Source organism: Taudactylus pleione, unplaced genomic scaffold, assembly GCF_031769625.1.
Source record: "Taudactylus pleione unplaced genomic scaffold, aTauple2 ptg000070l, whole genome shotgun sequence".
Lineage (NCBI taxonomy): Eukaryota > Metazoa > Chordata > Amphibia > Anura > Myobatrachidae > Taudactylus > Taudactylus pleione.
Window position 1 is genome coordinate 15,913,498 of NW_028284472.1, and position 23,694 is coordinate 15,937,191.

A 23,694-nucleotide genomic window follows, 5' to 3' on the forward strand; every position below is an offset into this window, starting at 1 on the left:
ACAGCACTGGACTTGCAGATATTACACTTTTGGGATTTTAAATGCTCCTCTACAATAACTAAATGTATGGTAAGAATATCATCTAACAGGCAAGTTATCATTGCGCAGTAACCAAGTTAGTCAATTACAAAATAGAGACATTTCCAGTGGCAAATCTGGAAAATCTAGGATGGACCATGGACATTAGGAGCAGTTGGCAATTATGGATCCTGACCATCGTCCAGCTATTCTGCTATTATGCAGCGGACTTATGAAAATATACTAATGACCCGGCTGCCGTCTTGTGCAAGGAGGAGGCCAAATACGGTGTATGACCTCCGTCGCAAATGTCCAAAAGTGGGAATATCGGAAACAACAAGCCTATGCTGTCTCAGACAGAGCGACTCTCCTAAGACACTGGAGCCTCTCCAGTTGCGAATGAACTCACAGAGGCTCACTAGATTTGCACCCCTTGCATTGCAGCATGGTTTGTCCAGGGCCTCAGTTACTTATTCCATCTTACTCTATTCCCAAATTTGTGTCCATAATAGCCCTGATATAAATGGCAGTTATGTACTGAATTGTATAAGTCCCCGGATCATACTTGCCTCTCTCCTGATTTTTCAGGGAGCCTCCCGAAAATCGGGGGGTGGGGGTGTGTGTGGCACAATTCGCCCTGAATCTCATCATCATGGCCCCGCCCCCTGCTTCACAATACCGTTAATATCGGCACAGTGAAGAGGGGATCACGCCCATGCTCCGCCCCCATTGCTGCATCATCACAGTGCCACGCCCCCTTTTTGCCGCAACACGCCCCCCCCCCCCCCCCCCCCCTGCCATGGAAGCCGGACTGCTCCATCCCGGAAGGATGGAGCTGAAAGTCAGCAGGTATGCCTCAAATTTTCTCTGCAGCCACTATAAATTTCCAGTTGCACTACAAGCTTCACAAATGTATCTACTGTATATATTGCGACTGTATATAAAACAAAGAATAATACCTATATTCCATGCACATTCTATTTTATTGTATTTACACTGTAAGTCATAAGTCAGAGGCAAGACTTCTCTAATTCGTCTACTGTTGGCGAACTGCAAGTTCCAGCATGTCCTGCCCAGACTGCTAAATCAACATTACATCTCTAGCGTAAATTTAGCCTGTGCAAAAAAACACTGCCCTATTCCTCCTGCTTTTTTGGATTACAATTCAGGACACTTAATATTATTGAATGTGATATGCTAGAATGTTACATGAAAGCAGATGCACAGCAATAGTAAGTGGTCTGGGTATTAGGTAAAATATATATATAAGCTCCAAAGAGTTTTCTCCCTTATTAACCCCATTAATTACAAGTTGATAATTGCCTGAAATGTCTGTAGCAATGACTGATGAGCCCTCATTAATATACACAATCCCAGACGAAGGCGGGGGGGTAATTATAAACTTTGCTCCGCCCTGCCAAAAAAGTTTCTGCCCCCCCCATGGCATTTTGGTAAAGCTAATACAGGGCTGTTTCTAGGAAATTTAGGCCCTCATTCAGAGCCGGACGCTCTGAGCAGAGCGCACGCTCTGAATGAGGGCCGTCCTCCATAATTATGGAGCGTCCTCCTGGACGCTCGTATAGCTGTGGGTCACCACCCACAGCCTATACGAGCGTGCAGGTTGATGGCTGCGATGGTCTTGACCATCGCGACCATCGCCACTGTGAGCCGGAGCCTGCGGTTGAGTTTCTCAACCGCAAGGCCTGGAGTGATTTTGGATCTATCAGAGCCAAAATCACTCCCACTGACATCACTAGTGATGTCAGTGGGCCGGCTTCTGACGGTAGGCGTTCCCTTGGGAACGCCCCCGTCTGGGAGGCACGCCCCCGGCATGCCCACCAAAGGGGGCGTGCTGTCAATCAACATCAACAGCACGCCCCCTTTGATCAGACACTACGAGCGAAAGAAAGTCCTTCGCTCGTCGCGTCTGGCGCATGCGCACGACGGAGCTCCCTCCGTCGTGCGCATGCGCAGTGCACACCATCGACCCACTTGCGAGCGGACAGCCACTTGCGAGTGGGTCTGAATCAGGCCCTTAGCTCCTAGTGCGAACAGTTAAAAATGCGCGCCCCCCCATAGACAGTTTACATTATTTGTAATTTTTCCTCCTTATAGTAATGCCCAGTACACAATATGCCACACACCGTAATGCCCCTTACAATAATAATACTAGATAAATGATCAAAATCACAGATGTAATATACGATCAATAAAACACTGATCTACGGTAAATATGCAAATCGATATGTCCTCATACACCGAACGGTTTTGTGCCATATGACGTGAGACGCGCGGTGCGACTTAGATGCTCTGCCACAAGTGGCGATTTCCATCATTTCCTACTTTTTCCTGAATTTTGCATCATATTCATCACGTGGCCACATACAGGTTGGTTTATAGTGTACTAAGTACATAGCATTAGTATTTTTGTGACAATATAATTGCTATAAAGTCGCAGATGCGTCAGGCGTGGGCACGCCCCTCCTATCGGACCAGACATTTGTCACCACATTCTGGCACAAGTCACCAGAGTGTTCCATGATTTGTGACTGACAGTACAAGTAGCAGGCTGGACAGCCCCCTGCTCCTAGCTGCACTGTATGAGCCCCTCCCAGCTGTACATCTGGCCAGTAATGAGGCTCCACAATATACCCAGCAAGGAATGACAAGTACTCTCTCCCTCAGGAGTCATTCCCCTGCCCTGCACTGGAGCACACACAGCTGCCTGGACTGAATGATATATAAGGAGGAAGGTAGGCAGCAGAACTTCACAGGGCACTGTGAGATCCATGTGTGTGAAATCAGAGTATTGCCTCTACAGAGCTGCCTGCCATTCCCTGTGACTGAGAGCCAGCCAGGCAACTCTGCAACTTGCCCTGTGGAGCAGTGAGAATCCATTCCATGCCTGGGAGAGAGAGATTGTTACTTATCTGACTGGCACTATTGGATGCACAGGACCAGCAGCAGCAGAACATATTGGTGGATTATGTGAATTGGCCAGTTGTTACAGGTACAGTGCTGCTTCCTTTATGTAATCAGCTCCCACATCACCCTTAATGAGCTCCTCAGCCCTGCTGCTGTCCTGCAATCTGTGATACTGTTAGGTTGTGTAACATAATAACATCCTCAGCACTGTATTATACTGACAGGATCATATTATTATATACAGTATTCTCTGCAATGCACAGGTCTCTATAGAGTAGGGGTGGGCAATAAGCAGCCCCCCCCAGATGTTGTAGAACTACACATGCCAGCATGCCCTGCAACAGTGTTGCTGTTTGGCCGTATAAAAAACGTTTGAAAGGCATCCTGGGATTTGTAGTTCAACAACAGCTGGAGGGCTGCTTAGAGATACTAGATTTCCTGGAATATTTTATGGCATAATGTCTACAATGATAAACAAATATAAACATTATAAACCCACGAGGCAGCATAATTGTAGTAGTAATAACGAACTGTTTAAACATCACCCTAAAAACATAACAGTATTGTTTGTTTGTTTGTTTTTTGTCTGTATTTACCTCCCTATTATAGGAATTTGAGTCACAGCAAAACCTCACATGACCCCTCATAACTGCAGAATAGACTTTGTTTTTTGTACTAATGGAACTGTGATGGTGCGTGCATACGGTACGACGGGGACGATCAGATAACGATAATGATCGTTATCTGATCATCCTGCATGTGTTGGATGATCGTCATCGAACATCCAACATATGCTGCAAGCCCCTTACAACTATAATGACCTGCGATTAACGATCGCGGGACCCTATAGTAAACAGGCTAACCTGCTCGATATAGACCAGGTATGCCTGCTTGCACGTACTACCGACAATGACCGTTAAAGACCATACCTGGCCGGGCATTGATCATCGTTTGGTTGTTTGCAGGGGCCAGAAGCTGTCAGATTTAACGATAGTATCGTTATCATACAAATCTGAAAGCTTATCTAACCGTGTGTACGCACCATTAGTCTCATTTGTGCAGTGTGGTGGTGCATAAACCGGTTTATGGAACATAGACGTGCTGCAGGTTGCTTGAGATTTAAACCAACAGGTGATTAGTATTACCTGATGTAAGAGGCAGAATACAGGTGTGGCGAGGAAGGGAGGGGTCAACTATGGGGCTGGGCTGTGCTGACAGTGTAATGGGCCCCATCCATCTGCGATGGGTTGGCGTGATCCCGCAACCTGGCATCGCGGGATTGCAGAAATCCAACATGTTGGATTTCGTCGATTTGACAATCGCAATCAAAAAATTATCGCAATTGTTAAGTCGCGGACATTTAACATCTCAAATGTCTACGATCCGTCGCCTGATCGCAGAACATCGATGGTGGGCGATCGGAAGTTTCCGATTGCATCTCGGCGATCCGTCGCAGATGTATGGCCATCTTTACTCTATGGTAGGCAACTGTGGCATGTCAGCTGCTGCGGAACTACATATCCCAGCATGCCCTGCCATGGTTTTGCTGTAATGGCATGCTAGAACTTTTGCAAGGCATGCTGGGATGTGTAGTTCCACAATAGTTGTTGCACCACATGGCAGAAAATGGTCCAGTATATCCTATGTGAAGACTGTACTAGAACTGTATATCTGTTGCAGTTTAATTGTTAAACGGCTCCTGTGTGTTACTTAAACACAAACTGTTGTAGTTCTTGGCCTTGTTGCATGCCAGAGAAATGCCGATAAGTATGTGCGAGTTGTAAGACACCCACCCTTTTATGGCAAGAGGTAACGACTAACAACAGAACTATAAAGCACATTCGATATTTGAAACAATGGGAAAATGCCTATTTTGGTATTAGTACATTGCCACTAACATGTGGCAGTTTTTCCATATTTATCAGCATAAATATCCTGTACGGTGTAATAGCGAAGGTCTTGTGCCCACTGGCAGATTTTAAATGCATTTTGAATATATTTTTAGGGCATGAAATGGTGCAAGGCTAGAAATCGTGGCTCTAGTGTTTCCATACCCGTGGCGTGTCCCTTGTGTTAGGGTAGCGCTTGTCACATTTATTACATGTAAATGCCTACAAAAAGATCTAGTACACTAATAAAAATGCAAATGTCATTATTATGTATAATAGAAGACTTAGGGGAATATTTAATAAAGCTCGGAGAGAGATAAAATTGATATAGATACTACACCAACCAATCAGCTCCTAACTGTCATTTTACACGCTGCGTTTGAAAAATGACAGGAGCTGATTGGTTGATGCTTTATCTCTCAGTTTTATTTGTCTCCAAGCTCCTAATTAAAGTGGGAACGAGCCTAAAGAGACACAGACATTAGATTATAGTTCTACTGCTCCAACTGCTGTTTCTAACTACAGTAAGAACAAAGGGCCTGATTCAGAGCCGCTCGTAAGCGGCCGCTCGTTCGTTCAGAAAAAGGGGGTGGCTATTCAAATGAACCGTTCGCTCCTTGCGGTCTGTTGCCGCCTCCATGTCTGAACGAGCGAACAAAACATGCGCTCGTTTATTTGTTAAATACGTCCCCTGGCCGCTCGGATCATACGTCATATCCGCTATTTATTAGATCGAGTACATCGGACACCGTATGAACTGATCGCTATTCTTGTGGTTGGTTTTTCCTACCACCACTATATTGCGAGCAGTTCTGACTATAAAACAATCAGGTGACATGGTCAATGACGCTGCTGTATTAAATATGCACACCCATAAAACGCCCGCTTTGACCTTTAAGCACGCCTGCGTTCTGATCTCCACTCCCCATTTTCAAGCACCTTCCCCTGTTACCACCCACATACGCCTCCTCCTGTCACTCAAAATAGCAGGCACTCGCTATATAGCGAACAAACGATTTTCGGCCGCACTGACTGGTTCGCGCATGCGTATTAAAAACCGTACGCATGCGCAGATGTGCAAGCATCGTTCCGAACGAACGAGCGGCCGCTTACGAGCGGCTCTGAATCAGGCCCAAAGTGTATACCGGTTTTCTAGGATAGGAATGAAAAGAAAAACTATTTTGTTAACCAGAACATACAAATCTGGAAGGAGACAAGTAGTAGATGTATGGGCTGAGTGTGGTGCAGGCGTATGTCTTCAGGATATTTTATATTGCCTATCGGCTAATTTTTATTTAAATCAAAAGTCTGTGCTCTTCACACTCCTTGTAAAATCTATATATGAATAATTTAAAGAATAAACAATGATGTAGGTGCTATAATGATCATATCAGTGCAAAATACACACAATATTCACAAATAATAAAACAAAAGTTTTTTTGGTGCTTGAAAATTCTGGAGAAAAGTGTGTAAAGAGGGGTTTCCACTTAGCGATTTTACCAAGCGATTGCTCAATAACGACATCGTTATCATGCAATCGCTTGCAAATCACGCATACATTGGCCAAGTTTTGGTTGGGAACGACTAGCGATGCGCGTGCCCGCTGGTCGTTTCCGACATCTATCATCGCTGAACCCGTCAGGTTCAGCATGTGCGTGGATGATGGATGTGCCTAGACTGAACGAGTGAACGTTCAGTGTAGGTACATCACTAGACATGGAAACGACAGCACGATTACAATGTCGTAACTGCCCTGCTGTTTCCATGTCTACTAGTGGATATGCGGATTAAGAAGCACCCAATGGTGTAGTACCTTTTGTATTCACTACAAAAAAATATATATATATTACGTTATTACAGTGTTCATTGTCACACCAATTGTAGGGTGGACCCGGAATAATTATGAGTTGGATCAATGTTATATGCAGTACTGTCAGGTATGGGAAGGTAAAGTGCACATGAGGTATGCAGATGTATGGATAGTGGTAATGTATAGATGTATAGGTAGAGTCTTCCAGGTAATATGGAGCAGGGAGTTATGTACAGGCTATGCAGAGAAAGGTTACGGGAAGTGGAAGATGGAATAGGCTATAGCAGTGGTTCCCAAACTTTCTTGAATCACGGTGCCCTAGAGGGAATCGGTATGATTTACCGCCGGAACCCCCCCAGTGCCTAACCCTAAACCCTCCCCCCCTCTAAGTGCCTAAACCTAAGTCCCCCAGGGGGGTGCCTAACCCTAACCCTCCCTCCCCCTAGCCTAAACCTAAATTCCCGGGGGGTACCTAACCCTCCCCCCGTGGCTGTCTGCGCCCGGCATCGCATCGATAGGGATGCCGGGCGCCGGTCTCCCGTCGTCGGTAAAATGACAGGCGTCTACATTTAGACGCCTGTCATTTAACCCTCACTGGAATTAAGCAGTCGGGAAGCCGGCTGTCAGGATTGGGTCCGCCAACTTCCCGACTGCATACCCCCTAGAGCACAGGTTCTCAAACTCGGTCCTCAGGACCCCAAACAGTGCATGTTTTCCAGGTCTCCTCACAGAATCACAAGTGCAATAATGATCTCCATTTGTGGATATTTTAAAATGTGTCGGTGAGTAATGACTCCACCTGTGCATCTGGTGGGTGTCCTGGAAAACGTTTGAAAACCTCTGCACTAGAGTATCAGCATTTTTTTCATAGCACCCCCAGGGCAAAACTTTCTCATTGAGAAATACAGAAAAAAATTGTTAAATGGTTTAAATTGTTCTTGGCTGTCATCCTTGGGGTCAGTTATGTGGTGGACAGGTTGTTCCTCTGTATGTCCACATCATTTATGATAGGCAAAACCAGTGCTGGTGGCTGACAGTCCTAATGACCATAAATAATTTTATTTAGTCCTGGGCCATCAACCTGTGACATCCCTGCAAGTGACCCGCGACACCCCTGGGTGCCACAGCACCCAGTTTGGGAAACACTGGGCTATAGTAAGGTGACTAATAGGGACATGAATCAATAAATCAATAGTAATAGTGTTAATATGGGAGGAGTGAATACATGTGCTAGTAAAAGGCAGTGGAATGTTGTTAGTAAATAGGAGTGTGAGCAGGTGGTGAAATGGAGATACAGGGTGATTCTCCCGTACCCATAATGCTTGGGACCAGGGGTATTTTGGAAAAATTGCATACCATAATGAAATACCTTAGGAAGGGGAAACAAATCTAAACACAGAATACATTTATGTGTTATATACGCCTTATACACAGCCTGCAGGTCATTTATACTATATTTTCAATAGTTTTGTGGCTCAAGCAAAGTTTGTGTAAATACATGAAATTAATTGGTTTCATATACACCTTATACACACAGCCTGAAGGTAATTTTATACAATATTTTTAATAATTGTGTGCCTTAAACAGAGTTTTTGTGTACATTGAACCATCAAAAAGCAAAGGTGTCACTATCTCAGTCATACTAAAAAATATTCTGTATTTCGGAAAATTTGGATATGGGAGACTCTCAACCTGTAATAAGAATGGATGGAAAATAGGTTTGGAATAAGCTTATGGGGCATTATCAGAGGTGGTGCGTGCTAAGTAATATATGCTAGGGTGAGTAAATACTTGTAGGTAACCTTGTGATGTTGGACAACATGGATAGAGAGTTAGTGAAGGGAAAGGAGATAATAAAACTAATGGTTCATATAAGATAATGATGAAATATAGTAAGAACTGATAAGAGGGGAGAGTTCAAATAAAGGACACAAAATAATGTGTAAAAATATTATGCTAAAAATGTATTATTATTATTCTGTAATAATAATATATATAAGAAAAAATTATAAATAATTTGCAATAGGTTTTATAGCCTAAAATTGATCAGGATTGTAGAGAAGGTTCAAACACATTTCACCACTGATTTGTGTCTTACTATGAGGAATCTTTATTAAGAGTTTCTGCATTGCTAGGAATCTCAGCCCAGCCACTTCTCATTATGGCTGAGATGTAACATCGTAGAGTGATAAAGTGAAGTTGCCCATAGTAACCTATCAGCTTCCAAATGTCATTTCATAGACTGTGCTGGATACATGATAGCTGATTGGTTACTATGGGCAACTTCTCCACTTTATCTCTCTAATACCCCTTTTACACCGGAGCTAAAACCCGGGTTATTGCAGGGTTAACCCGGGTAGCTCCCTGGTGTAAAAGGGGAGAGGGTTGGATCGCCGGGTTGAGTGACCCGGCAATCCAACCCAGGTAACTAGCAGGGTTTAAAACGGGCATAGCCCGTGAAACCCTGCTGTGAGAACAGCGCACTCCGGGTCACGATGACCAGGAGTGCGCTGCTAGCCGGCCGATTGGTCCGGCTTCAGTGGCGCTTGGAGAGGACGTCATCTCCAAGCGACCACTTTCACTCCGCAAAAGCCGGGTCTATGCAGACCCGACTGCGGTGTGAGCGGCGCTGACTCGGGAATATCCCGAGTTGGCGCCGGCTAAATTCCGGGTCTGATCCGGATAGGAACTTTGGCCCTGATTCAGAGCCGGACGCTCTGAGCAGAGCGCTCGCTCTGAATCAGGGCCCACCTCCATAATTATGGAGCGTCCTCCTGGACGCTCGTATAGCTGAGGGTCACCACCCACAGCCTATACGAGCATGCAGGTTGATGGCCGCGATGGTCTTGACCATCGCCACTGCGAGCCGGAGCCTGCGGTTGAGTTTCTCAACCACAAGGCCCGGAGTGATTTTGGCTCTATCAGAGCCAAAATCACTCCCACTGACATCACTAGTGATGTCAGTGGGCCGGCTTCTGACGGTAGGCGTTCCCTTGGGAACGCCCCTGTCTGGGAGGCACGCCCCCGGCTCGCCCACCAAAGGGGGCGTGCTGTCAATCAACATCGACAGCACGCCCCCTTTGATCAGACACAACGAGCGAAGGAAAGTCCTTCGCTCGTCGCGTCTGGCGCATGTGCACGACGGAGCTCCCTCCGTCGTGCGCATGCGCAGTGCACACCATCGACCCACTTGCGAGCGGACAGCCGCTTGCGAGTGAGTCTGAATGAGGCCCTTTGTTCCAACTCCGGGCCAGACCCGGAATTTAGGTAGAAAAGGGGAATAAGATTTGATAATCTTCCCCCTATAAACTGACCAGTATGTCTGGTGTACCGAGCTCGCTCCCTCCAGAACTTGTCTGTGTTTGATTTAAAGCCTCAATTATTATTTGGTATGCCCAGCAGGGTGGAGAATGTTTTGTGCAAGGTCTGAATGGTATTAACCTGATGATCACGTTTAAAAGGGATAATCTGGGAAATGAAAGTAAATCCTAAAAGTAAACCTCAGTCGACTCTGTCCTGGTCACAGCATCAGAACATTCTGCCCTAACAAGGACTGACAATTGCTGTTCACCTTCAGATAACTTCAACTCACTGAGCTGTTCATATCATCTTGCAACTTTTACTAAATACCTAACTTCCTATGGGCCTGATTCAGACCCACTCGCGAGCGGCTGTCCGCTCGCAAGTGGGTCGATGTTATGCACTGAGCATGCGCACGACGGAGGGAGCTCCGTCGTGCGCATGCGCCAGACGGGACGAGCGAAGGAAAGTCCTTCGCTCGTTGTGTCTGATCAAAGGGGGCGTGCTGTCGATGTTGATTGACAGCACGCCCCCTTTGGTGGGCGTACCGGGGGCGTGCCTCCCTGACGGGGGCGTTCCCACGGGAACGCCTCCCGTCAGAAGCCGGCCCACAGACATCACTAGTGATGTCGGTGGGAGTGATTTTGGCTCTGATAGAGCCAAAATCACTCCGGAGCTTGCGGTTGAAAACCTCAACCGCAGGCTCCGGCTCGCAGTTTCGATGGTCGCGATGGTCACGACCATCGCGGCCATCAAAATGCACGCTCGTATAGGCTGTGGGTGGTGACCCACAGCTATACGAGCGTCCAGGAGGACGCTCCATTTTCATGGAGGGCGGCCCTCATTCAGAGCGTGCGCTCTGCTCAGAGCGTACGGCTCTGAATGAGGGCCTATGTTTCATCCATAATGTTTTCTGTTCCTACAACTGTTGCCTTTAAGGTATCCCAGAAAAGATAAATAAACCTCTCTGCTTGGCGATATAAAAACTTGCATGAAAGCTACAGCAGGAAGAAAAAGCTGTGTATTTTGTAATAGTAGCAGAATGTATTTAAAAGCCTATACATTTTCCTGAAGGTGGACAATTCCTGTAACCCAGCGGTTCCTAAACTTAGGGCCTGATTAAGTTTGGATCGCAGTTGCTAATAAGCATGCAATTGGCCGATTGTTGTGTACTCGAAGTGCATGTGCGCGCACCACCCACTGCGATCAGGACCGACTACGCAGACCCATCGCAGAGTGATTGACAGGAAGTGCAGCTTTGTGGGAGGTGATAGGTCGGAGAAACGCAGGTGGGCCAATTAGTTTGAACGCCGTTGCAGAGCCGTGCATAAATTATCCACTGCGATGCCGTACGCAGCCTGTGTACTCACAGCGTGCGCTGAAGTTAGCAATTCCTGAGTAAGGTCAGAGCTTCTGCGATTGTACTCGATGTTACCGATGGTTTTGCAGTCTTGCTAAACATTACGGATGTGTATAAGGTAAGGTGGGTGCCCTCATTTTGTGCTGCGGGGGCATAACGATCGCAATGGATTAGCATACTATCGCAGTGAGACCGTAAGTAATCGCTTTTGCAATCGCAGTTACGGTCGGTAGAGAATCAGGCCCTCAGGCCTCAAGGGACCCTAACAAACCAGCATTTAGGAGTTAGACCCTCAGTAAGTTTGATGATACCATCTATGCACAAGCATGAATATCCTTAAAACCTGGACTGTTAGATGCCTTTAGGACCGTGTTTGGGAACCCCTGTTGAAACCATTCAAGAAGATGGGGACTCGGCAGCATCCGACAATGTGCTACCTCTATGCTGACCGAACCTACATTGTAGTATTATTATTTACCCGTATATATTATTCTATGATGCACAATGCAGTCATATAGGGACTGATTGTGAGTCACACGGATCTCTTAGTACAGACGCAGATAGCGAGTATTAGCATAGAGCGCATGTTCTGAAGCTAATTTACGCATTTTTGCATATCTACGATTCTGAGTTGGACGGTTCTTGGTTGGATTTGTCTTTGTGGGAAAGGGGCATTTCGGGGCGGGAACTGCGCAGTGATCATGTGACCTCACATAACTGTTCTGCCTTGTGGGAGGGTTATGGGAATGTTGTGGCATGCAGCTAAGCCCCGTGCTGTTCTGAGTCATGCCTATGGAGGAGGGAAGATTGTCTCAGACGGGTAACTTGCACCTAGCAGGGGGCTGGTGCAAATGGCGATATTGATGATGGTGGTTGCGGCTGTGGACTGAAGCCGCACAAATCCATGTATTAGCTCTATGGAAACTCTCATTAGCATACATTAGCAAATCAGGCTGCAGTGGCATCATGCGTGCACAGCCGCTTTGCGTCCCAGTCAGCCCCATAATTCCATCGACTATAGCGTTCTGGGGATAGGCACACATGTACAAACAACATACTGTATCAATAAATCAATCAGGTATTGGGTTGCTGAAATGTGCACGTTTTAAGTAGAGATGTAGGGGTATATTTACTAAAGTGAAGTTTAAGAAAGTGGAGATGTTGCCCTTAGCAACCAATCAGATTCTACTTAACATTTAACTAGCACCTTCTAGAAGATAATCGCTAGAATCTCACTTTAGTAAATTTAGTGTTCATTCTAGCACCCTGCATCTGTCATAACCCGAGCAATTGCTCTTTCTTGTCCTGGGTGTCGCTCTGGTGCTTCTAGCTCACTCTGGTCTGTATCTTTGCAGTGTGCTAGAAGCACCAGAGCAGAGAACAACACCCCAGGCAGGAAAGAGGAACTGCATGGGTTGTGACAGGTGCAGGGTGCTCTAATGAAGACTAAGCTGTGCGTGGACCACCCTTAAGTATTTTGGTTCGGATTTGGTTTGGTTTTGGAGAGCTTTAAAATGTATAAAAACAGCTAAAAACCATGTAGTTTGGACCTGTTTACATAGAATGCAAAACACGAGATTCGGTTTTTAAATCAGAGTTCCGAACTTACAGCAGACCCGAGCCGGGACTCCATTCTACTCGGAACCCCAAAAGTGATCCGAGCCAGTTCGGATGTGTTCATTTTTCAGGAAAACCGAACCGCACATCTAATGTTCGTGAATATCCTTTTTTTTTTGTTTTACTATGTACAGTAGTTCTATTGCTTTATTATGTGCTAATTTCTAGGTGATATGTGCAGTAGCCATAGGCGTCTTTTATAATGGGTGCAAAGTGTGAAGTGCATACAGGCCCCTGGTTCCACAGGGGGCCCACACCGCACACCCTGCACCCATAGTTAATAAATACTTACCTCTTCGCAGATCCCCCATGTGCTGCTCCGCAGAGCCGGACCGGCGCTGCAGCGCAACAAAAAATAACTGGGAAAATGGTGGCGGCCATTTTCCCGGTGACCTGAGCATGCGCAGAAAAGATGTCCCTGGGAAATTAGGTGCGGGCGCCATTTTCCCGGAGACCCGTGCATGCGCGGTAGATTCTGGCATGAGGCCAGAATCTACCGCGCTCAGTGTGTCGACAGAGAGGAGGGGGCCCAAACGGAGGCTGCACACGGGCCCCCTCCTCACTTAAAACGCCCCTGGCAGTAGCAGATGTTACCTAGAGGCTGTAGAGCTGCAGCCCCCTTCCCAGTAAAATTCACCACTACTCCCTGGCAAGCCCCAGTTTACTAGTCCATGCATTAGCAGCTGACAGGATTAATATCTGCTACACCCACAGACAACGTTGCTTCTGATTGGATGGTGGAGTCTATTCACTTTGCTGTGGTTCGGGTTTAATTGATTATTATTGTAATGTAATTCACTGCTCTGCACCTAGATTGCATCTTTCAGCTCCAGAAATCTTGTGTCCAGCAGCAGATTAACAAATTGTAAATACTGTAACAGTAGGGTCGTTGGGTTTTAAAGACAGGGGTAGTAACTACAACTGTGCTTACAGTATAATGCATTACCGGTATCATCAATTATATATGCAAATGCGTCTGTAAATTTGTTAGTCATTTTACTTTTCCACATCAGATTCCTTTTTTGTACGTTCAAGTTAGTCATATACTGTAGCATAGAAAGCAATGTACGGTCAGGTGAGGCAGTGGCTTCGCTGTCATGCTTAGGTGACAGAGCCAGTCACAAGACAGCAAAGTGTGCTGGTCTACCCTCCCACTGGAGGGGGGGGATTTAGCAAAGCCTGGAGAGAGATAAAGTGGAGAGAGATTCAGGTACCAACCAAGCAGCTAATCATGGTCATTTTTCAAATACTGCCTGTGACATGGCAGTTAGAAGCAAATTGGTGGTACTTTGGGGTCTATGTACTAAGCCTTGAATGGAGATAAAGTAGCAACCACACAGCTCCTAATTGTCATTTTTCAAACAGCCTGTGACATGGCAGTTAGGAGCTGGTTGGCTGGTACTTTTATCTCTGTTCACTTTATCTCCATCCAAGGCTTAGTAAATAGTCCACTTCTTTTTCTCTCTCCAAGCTTCGATAAATCCCCCCCGCCCCCACGAATGTAAGGTAGACTCCTGATCTCTTACTAGGGGTTGGGTATGGATTGCCGGCGCACGAGATGCTGGCGGTTAAAATCCAGATGCTGGCATCCCAACTAGGTTACAATCTTGAAGCCTAGAGGTAAGTAAGCCAACCCTAGCCCTTCGTCCCTGCACACTAAACTTAACCCTCCCCTAGTGCTTAACAGGGACATGCAGTCAGGTGAGGTAGAGCCTCCCCTGTCATACTCCTGAGTTTTAATTTAAAAATGATTAGAATACTACAGAAGATATTTAGAACTTATAAACATCTTCTTTGTTTATTGTAATAATTTTTTATAGTTAACAATCACCAGATTTGTGGAGCTCCCTGGGCAAAGAGACGAAAAATGAGGTAGCAACAGTTCAGCCTCGCTTCTCTATAGTCAGACAGTGCTTGCAGTGCTGGGGGCGGGGCCACAACACAGGCCGCAAGCTGCACAGAAAGGGAGCTAATGGTGGCATTCCTATGAGTATGGGGGGCATGTCTTGAGCACCGACAGACACCTTGGATGTGTCATGTGACCAGGAAGTGCACTGCAGTGTTTAGAGATCAGAGCTCAGCAGCAGCAAGAGAAGACACAGTGATGCAGGTAGGAAAATCAATGGACACTGAATCTTAGTGTAGTGAGGGAAGAGGGGAAGCCAGTGGACCTAATCCCGACAGCCGGCTTCCCGACTGTCATATCCCAGCAAGGGTCTAAAGACAGGTGTCGATATGCCACCTCTGTCATTAGATATATCCCGGGAGCCCGATGCCCGGCATCCCGATCAAAAGGACGCCAGGCGCAGATGGCGGGGGGGGGTTAGGTTTAGGGTTCCTGGGTGTGCTTAGGGTTAGGTTTAGGCTGGGGGAAGGGGGGTTAGCGTTACCCCCGGGGGGGACTTATGGTTAGGCACCCCCCCAGAGGACTTAGGTTTAGGCGGCGGGGAATGGGGGTTAGGTTTAGGCACTTAGAGGGAGGATTAGGGATAGGCACTGGGGGGGGGGAGGTTAGGGCTAGGCACCCCTAAGGGAGGGTTAGGGTTAGGGGGTTGAAATAGGTTAGTATAACTATATACTTACCTTTGACGATCAGGATTTTCTCCTCTGCTGGGATACCGCCGGCATGGGTCCAGCGGTAAATCATACCGATTCCGAGTTACAGTGAGTACGGGGTGAGACAGGCTCCCAGCACTCAGACCCATCCCCATGTGTGTCTCCCCAGCCGTTGACCTCACCGCATGTCACTGGTGCCTAACCCTAAACCTAACCCTCCACCTAATACTTGTACTTACCATCGGCATGTCGGCACCGGGATTATGACGCCAGTATTCTACACGCCGGCATCCCGACTGTCAGGATAATGACTACATCCCTTTGTTAGACCTGGAAACTTCCTGAGGAAGTGGGCAGGGGTTTGATGATTTGACTTACAGCAAGTAAGCTGATCATGGCCCTGCCCCTTACAATGACATGATGTCATCATGGCTCCTATGGTTGAGACAGTTCCTAAAAAGTGGGACTGTCCTGCCAAAAGCAGGTCAGCTGTCAGTTATGCACAAGTTGCAATTCCATTTACTTGAACCACTAAATAAGGTCCTCCCTCTATCCCTGTTTTATCCTTCTTAAGAACATTAGCAATGAGTCACATTTCTACCAGCCAAGTAATACAATAATTAAAAGATTGAATATTAATTTGACCATGTCAAATTTCTGCCTCCACTGTGAGTAACTGACAGTTGCTCTTTAAATGTAATTGCTGATTTTATTCACCTAAAGCTCAGCAACAAAGTAATATTTAGAATTTCTATTAACATGGTTGATTGGGAGTTGTTTAGGCGTGTGTAGTAGACACTTGTTATATATATATATATATATATATATATATATATATATATATATATATATATATTAGTAAGTGACTTTTTTTATTTAGTAGGATAATGACCCAAATGACTGTGGGCCTGATTCAGCAAGGATCGCTATTCTGCTTATACGCACGCAACGCAGTTGCTAATATCAGTGGTGACATGTAAATGTTTGCATTCGCATTGCGATCGCAACCCGACATAATGACACCCACTTCCCCTTACTCACATCCATATACTTGGCCAATATAGAGAAACAATCGGTAACAGTTAATGAAGCCCAGACCCTACTCAGGAATTGCTTACTTCAGCGCACGCTATGAGGCCTTAGGCGGTATCTGGTATCGCAGTGGCTAATTTATGCGCGCCCCTGCAATGGCGTTAAAACACACTGGCACGCCTGCATTTGCCTGAACACCCCCCATCACCACCCACAAATGGCACTTCCTGGCAATCACTCTGCCATGGGTCAGTGTATCCTCTGCGATCGCTGTCCTGATCGCAGCGTCTGGTTCGCCGATTGCGTGCGTATAAGCAACTGCGTTCCTTACTGAATCAGGCCCTGAGAGAATAACATTCAGATCTATAGAGCGATGAAGAGCTCAGGAAATCTTACACCCCTTTTACACTAAAAGCCCAGGTCCAGCCCAGGTCACTAAACAGGAGTTTCAATCCGTGTCGCTGCAGCTTGAAACCCATTGACACCGAAAGCCGGCGATTGGAGATGACATCATCAGTTAACAGGACTGGGTCGGATGACTCGGCTACACCCGTTTACACTGCCCCGCAAACCGGATCCAACCCTTCTTGGCACCCGGTTTAACCCTTTAACACAAGCGGCAACCTGGGATAACCCGCCAATAACTCTGGTTGTAACATGTCGTGTAAATGAGGTATAACAGATGATTTCTTTTCAGCTGCCCATTAAACGCATCACATTCTCCTCTGCTTCCATTACTGGAGATTCTGGGCCTGATTCATAGCCGGACGCTATTTGCGCTCACTCGTTCAGAAAAAGGGGTCGGCTATTTAAATTGAGCGCTCGCTCTTTGTGGTCTGTTGACGCCTCTATGTCTGAGCGAGCGAACTAAACATGCGCTCACTATTTTGTAAAGACGCCCCCTGGCCGCTCGCATCCTACGTCATCTCTGCTATTTATTAGATTAATCGAGTACATCGAAAGGCGTCTGAACTGCTCGCAGTGCTTGTGGTAGGTTTATCCTACCGCAATCATGCGAACAGTTCAGGCTAAGAGACAACCAAGTGACGTGGTCGATGACGCTGCTTTGTTAATTATGCACACCCTTAAAACGCCCGTTTTGACCGTTTGGCACGCCTGCGTTCGGATCACCACTCCCCGTTTTCAAGCACCTTCCCCTGTTACCACCCACAAACGCCTCATCCTGTCACTCAAATTAGAAGGCACTCGCTATTTTGCGAGCGCTCGATTTCCGACTGCAATGACTGGCGCATGCGCATTACGACCCATACGCATGCACAGATGTGCGAACATCGCTCGGAGCGAACGAGCGGCCGCTTACGAGCGGCTCTGAATCATGCCCTCTGTTGTAACAGCTTCTGCATAAATGCTACTTGGAGATGTGAATAGATGCTGGGCCATAAAAGGGTCGAGGTCCTCTTCGCGTTACTGTTTTCTATTATTTTCTATCCTGGTATGTGAATGTGGAAATGTGCTCTATAAACATAGTGCATTTTGTTGAAGTGTTATGTGTGACCTTCTTTGGTAATACTAGTTGGGGAATCTGTGGTAACACAAATTAAGTGCACATGCCGTGGGGGGTCGGATCAAAGGATAATTGAAGTTATAAAATACTTAACATGCAAACATCATCAAAAAAGAGCACTTCTTCCAGTATAACCCCTTCTGCCCGCAGTGTCATCTGGTCCCTAGCTTCTTCCTTATTCTCACCCTTATTTACATGTAGCAGCTTACGGTGCTAAAGTAATTAAGCTTTGCTGAGCCTCATTTCATTAATGGGATGGAAATGATGTGTGTGCAGGTGTGGATACTGCAGATGTAGGCACACAACACTTACCCCGCGCTGTACACAGACCGTGCTTCTTCCACTCTGGTCAGATTCCACATTTAGAGCCATATTCAATTTGAGGCAAAAAGCCATTTTCGCGTGTTTTTGGCGAAAACTTTTCGCCGATGACGTCATTTTCGCTTGTTTTGATTTTACTCCGTATTCAATTTGGACGGAAAGTCAATGCATTGTAATAGGCGAAAAAGTTTCGCCTCTGAATACCAGGCTGAAAAAAGTGCAGAATTGGGGTTTTGGGGTGCAATGTTGCAGGAACCCCCATGCAGCCTTCTGACAGTCCCCCAAAGGTAAACTGTAAAAAAAAATTAAAAAAAGACTTAAGAACACCCCAAAAAATCACTTTGAATTTGGGGGCGAAAAAATGTTGGGGGACAAAGTTAAAAACTAGCGAACTTGACTCTAGGGGGGTCCCCAAGTATGCCCCAGGTGTTTTTTTTCATTGGCAGGTGGATTATTCACGTTTTTTTTTAAACTTAACTTTAGCAACTTTAAAATATTCTGACCCCCATTTTGAAGTACCCCAAATTTGCTGGGATAAGTTATTTTCTGGAAAAATACACCTGAATACTATTCTGCACCAGGTATACAAAAACGCTATATAGCAGCTATTGAGCCCGTTTAAAAACACCAAATCCCTTCAGCAAGCCAAATCGGGGGGTACCGTAGGGAACCCCCATTTCAGAGCATCTTTTGGGGGCCTGTCAGGCTGATTTCCCCAAAACTGTCAGTACTTTCCGCTTGTTTAAGTTTCGTCTGGTCCCGTTTTCGCCTACTTTCAAATTGAATACGGCGATACGCGGGCACGCGCGCGATATTTTTCAGGCTGCAAAACACGCGATATAGGCGAAAGGTCCGGGAGGCAAAAAAGTATCACGGCTCAGCTCAAATTGAATACGGGCCTTAGTGCTTACTGATCTGCATTCCATTCTCTGCTGTGTTCTGTTACCTGCCAGCGCTGCAGCTCTCACGCTGCATACAGACCTGCTACAACCGCTTTGCCTCAGTTAGCAAGTATACACCCTTTCATCTGACGCTATGTATTGCCACCTAACAGTACGGCAACTTCCATGCTGCATACCAACTTTACTTCTTAGTGCAGAGGTGGTGTGCACAGCCGCGGTTTCATTCTATGATACTACTATGACAGTGCATGTAAGTTACTCATGCTCATACTTGCCTACTTTCCCGGGACTGCAGGGAGCCTCCCGTAAATGTGGGTACTGCTCCCAGCCTTCTGCAAGAGCCGCAAGTCTCCCGGAACGGCTGCTGCCCCCCCCCCTGTACCTTCTCTCGAAAGTGGCCTTTCTGGGGGGACGATGACGCGTTGCGCGCTGCATCATATTAATGGTGGAGCAGCTCACCATCATAATGAACCTGGGAGCCACCAGACGTGTGTGTAAAATGAGTTCAGCAAACCCTATTGCTTATGGGGTTCCGAAGCAAATGGATGGTCACTGCACCTATGTTAACGAAGGTGTATCAGTGGAAAAGGCTTCAATTTTCACACCTGTATCGGAATTGGACCGCCGCTGATTGACAAAGGGTTGGACGTTGGCATGTCAGGTGAGAAACATCGGAGAACACATACCCTGGAACCATTGCTGGAAGAACACAAGCTGGTGGTGGCAGCGGTATGGTCTGTGGAATGTTTTCATGGCATTCTTGGGCCCACTCATCTATGTGGAAGGCACCCTCAACTGATTTGGTTATGAATCCATCCTTGCAGAGCACGTACACCCATACATGCTGATTGTCTTCCCTGAGGCGGATGGGATCTTCCAGCAAGGCGATGCGACATGTCACACGGCTAGAAATGTCCGACAGTGGTCGGACGAGCACGACCAAGACTTCTAAGTACTTCCCTGGCCCCCTATTTCCCCGTACTTGAACCCAATTGAGCATCTGTGGGACCACCTCGATTGTTGTGTTTGCTCTATGGATACTCCATCACGCACCCTCCAGCAGCTGTGGGATACACTGCAGTCAGCATGGGTCCAGACACCTCTGCCAACCTACCAGCACCTTATCGAGTCACTCCCAGTCAGACCAGCTGCTGTCTGTGCTGCACACAGCCAATAATGTGACTCTCTCGACTGTGTACTATTGTGCTGACTCTGTCTTGGTTTCCATGCACTGTGTGCTATTGTCTTGGGCTGGTACAGAGAAGGGTGCTGGTTCCAGGGCTAGGCTTCAGTGTGCAGTAATACGTTCTGTTCACTGAGGTGTCCAGTAAGCTGTATTCCCTATCCTGACTCTCAGTTCCTCACTGTCCAGTACCAGACCTTGCATCAGAGCAGTACCAGAGTGGCAGGTTCCGCAAGTTGTACTCTGACTACATAAGATTCCTGGCCTCAGTTCCTATCTGCCAGTACTATACTGTTCTGAGTTCCAGAGGTCACCTTTGTCCCTGCAGTATATCTCTGGTCATACTGGCCTTCACAGGTCACTAGATGAAGGGTTGCCCAATGGACCTGGTCTGATCACTGTGGTTGCAGTCCAGTATCCGTGCATATCACAAGTCTGTGGTTCCTATACTGTGACTCGTGTACCTAAGCTCCTGTTCATACCCATGAGCCAAAGTATTATCAGGCCACCTTGTTTTCTATGCACATCCGTCATCAAATGGAGAAAGATTCATGGTAGAAGCACGCATGTGCAGTAACGCATTTTGGAGGTCAGACCTCCGGGAAAGAGCCACGACGGGTCCTAGTACCTGCCAGCTATCGGCCATGAACAGAAGAAGCGCTGAGTGCTCCTCATCTAACATTATAGAAGAAAAGCACTGACAAGTTATTTATGGGTTAGGGATATCTATTTCTCCAGCAATCATCTATTGAAAATGATGTAGGTTATTGTCCGCCTTCAGAAGATAAATATTCGCTTATGATGGCAAATGTTAGAATGCTGCTTGACATTAGGCCTGATCCAGAGATGTGCGCTAATGCTGCCGCAGCTGCGAATTTAGATGCGGCGACAGTACGAAAACCTGCAAATGTTGCAGCTGCCAGGATTTCTTTTGAGACTCCCACTGGCGGCTTCGCAAATTCAAGTGACTACGTACAGAGACAAAGCTCGGTCGCAGATCAGTCTAATTTTTTTTTCCGTCCTTCTGATTAACCGTATGGTCGTGCAAAATGGCCACCAGAACTGAGATGCCAGAGCCAATTTTACTGCATACAGGATCGCAGTGTCCTGCATTTGAGTCGCTCCCTCCCCGTTTCCGCCCAGAGACTGTCCCTGCCTGTCAGTTCAATGGGCGCATAATTCAACTTCCATGCATAGCGTTCAGACGAGGTTGGGACGCCTGTTTCTGATGGATCATTTGCATGTGGCTGATGCAAGGCCAGATACTAATGATGACAACTGCGACTGCAGACGGATACAGGGGGGTATCGGATTTTCTGCGCACGTCGGCGGATTCTGGAACTTGCACACAGAAAAGCGGCCACAACTGCATAAGTCTCAGAAGTATAGTACCAACATACCTGCACATACATGATGATGATATTGCAATTCTAGATAAATGACTCCTCTGCCGAGGAGGTGCCGAGGTTTTGACTATTTAAAATCAAAAATATTTGCCGTTCTAAGGGCCTGATTCAGAGGTGCACTTTATGGCAACCGTGACCTCCTCTTTATCCTACTGCCGCGGCCAATGGGATTCGTACAGTGACGCCCGCCAGCTGCAGCGTCATTTCGCCACTGTGCGCATTAAGACGCACCATCGGAGATTGCACCAGCTCTGTGGCCGGGGCAATTTCTCCGACTGAATATGGCCACTGGGGTCACCCGTGAACAGAAGGTGCCCCGACTGGCTGGCAAAGCAGATAGTCAGTACAGCCGGACAGTTTCTTCCCCTAAACTGTATTTTGTAATGAAACTAAAGATACATCTTGACTTAATGTGATAAATCCATTCTATTACATAATATGTGAAATGAGGACAGTGATTGCCATATAACCGAATAAGATATATGCATGGATTTATTCTTTGGTTTATTACAAAATCCGACTGAGGGTTAGAAGCATTTGGCTATTTCTTATGAAATTATAACAGCGATTACAATATATCAGAATTTAATAAAACTATTCTCATGAATATTAAATGGAACAAATATGTCTAATTGTGTTATGACAAAATGCAATTTACCTGTAGGAGAATTTATGCAAATAGTTAGACACAATGGCCTGGTTCTGAGTCACATGTAGTGCAGTCACAGGTCCAGGCGCTTCCTGCGATTTGCAGTCCTGTGCGAGTATCCACCTATATTCTGAGTCGTAGGCATTTATGCCACTGCACTGCCCCAGCCCTCCACCTGCGAGGGCAGCTGTCATCCCTAGCAGGCCTTTTACGTTCAAAACACCGGCGACATTCCTCCGTTTGGGGAAATGGAGGCCGTTGCCGCCCCTCCTCACCCAGAAACGGCAGCAGACTGTCAATTACTGACAGTCTGCTGCTGCTCTGTGTGTGATTAGTACGGGTCTTGCTTAGGGATGGAAATCGGACGCCCACCATCAAATGACAGCAGTGCTTCCACCATTGAATCTTTTGATGAAATGGTAACTAACCATTGCATCCGGAGCAGAAAAAAAAAGCAGCTGAGCCAGGCAGTCTGACTGAGCTGAGGAGGAGGCAGAAACACTGTCACTGAGAGATGAGCCTGAGTCCTGCTCGCTGTCTGTGTGATGTGTGTGTATGTGAGTGACTGCTGTTGCAGGGCCAGGGCTGCACACTGATTGGCTCTCTGAGACAATGCGAGCCAATCAGAGCTATCATAGAGGGGAGTGAGGGAGGAACTGAGGGTCACGTCTGAGACAGCCACCAACGAACCCGGCAGCATGAGCCATATAGACTATCACATGTAGAGACACAGGGCCTGATTCAGAGCCGGACGCTCTGACAGAGCGCTCGCTCTGAATCGGGGCCAGCCCTCTGGTTTTTCAGAACGGCCTCCTGGCCGCTCGCATAGCTGTGGGTGACCACCCACAGCTATAGCGAGCGGCCATGATGATGGTCGCGACGGTCAAGTTCATCGTGACCATCAGGCTTGCGACGAGACCCTTGTGGTAGGGTCTCGTTGCCGCAAGCCCAAGAGTGCTTTCGGCTCAAACAGAGCCAAAAGCACTCCCACTGACATCACTTGTGATGTCAGTGGGGCCGGCCCCAGACGGTAGGCGTTCGCATGGGAACGCCTCCGTCTGGGCAGCCACTCCCCCGGCCGTCCACCAAAGGGGGCGAGCTGTCACTCAACATCGACAGTACGCCCCCTTTGGTATGAGACCTGGAGCGATGGCTTTCCCATTGCTATCCGGGTCTCGCGCATGCGCACGACGGAGCCGGC

At 47.0% G+C, this 23,694-nt stretch overlaps 1 protein-coding gene across 1 annotated transcript in view; it reads left to right on the forward strand.

Moving 5' to 3' along the window:
- The first annotated feature begins 2,636 nt into the window (after positions 1 to 2,636).
- OPN5 (opsin 5) overlaps positions 2,637 to 23,694 on the forward strand; it is a 112,077-nt gene continuing 91,019 nt past the window's right edge. The window contains exon 1 of the mRNA XM_088467364.1: positions 2,637 to 3,028. The gene's annotated coding sequence lies outside the window, so the exon portion shown is untranslated. The remainder of the gene's footprint in view (positions 3,029 to 23,694) is intronic.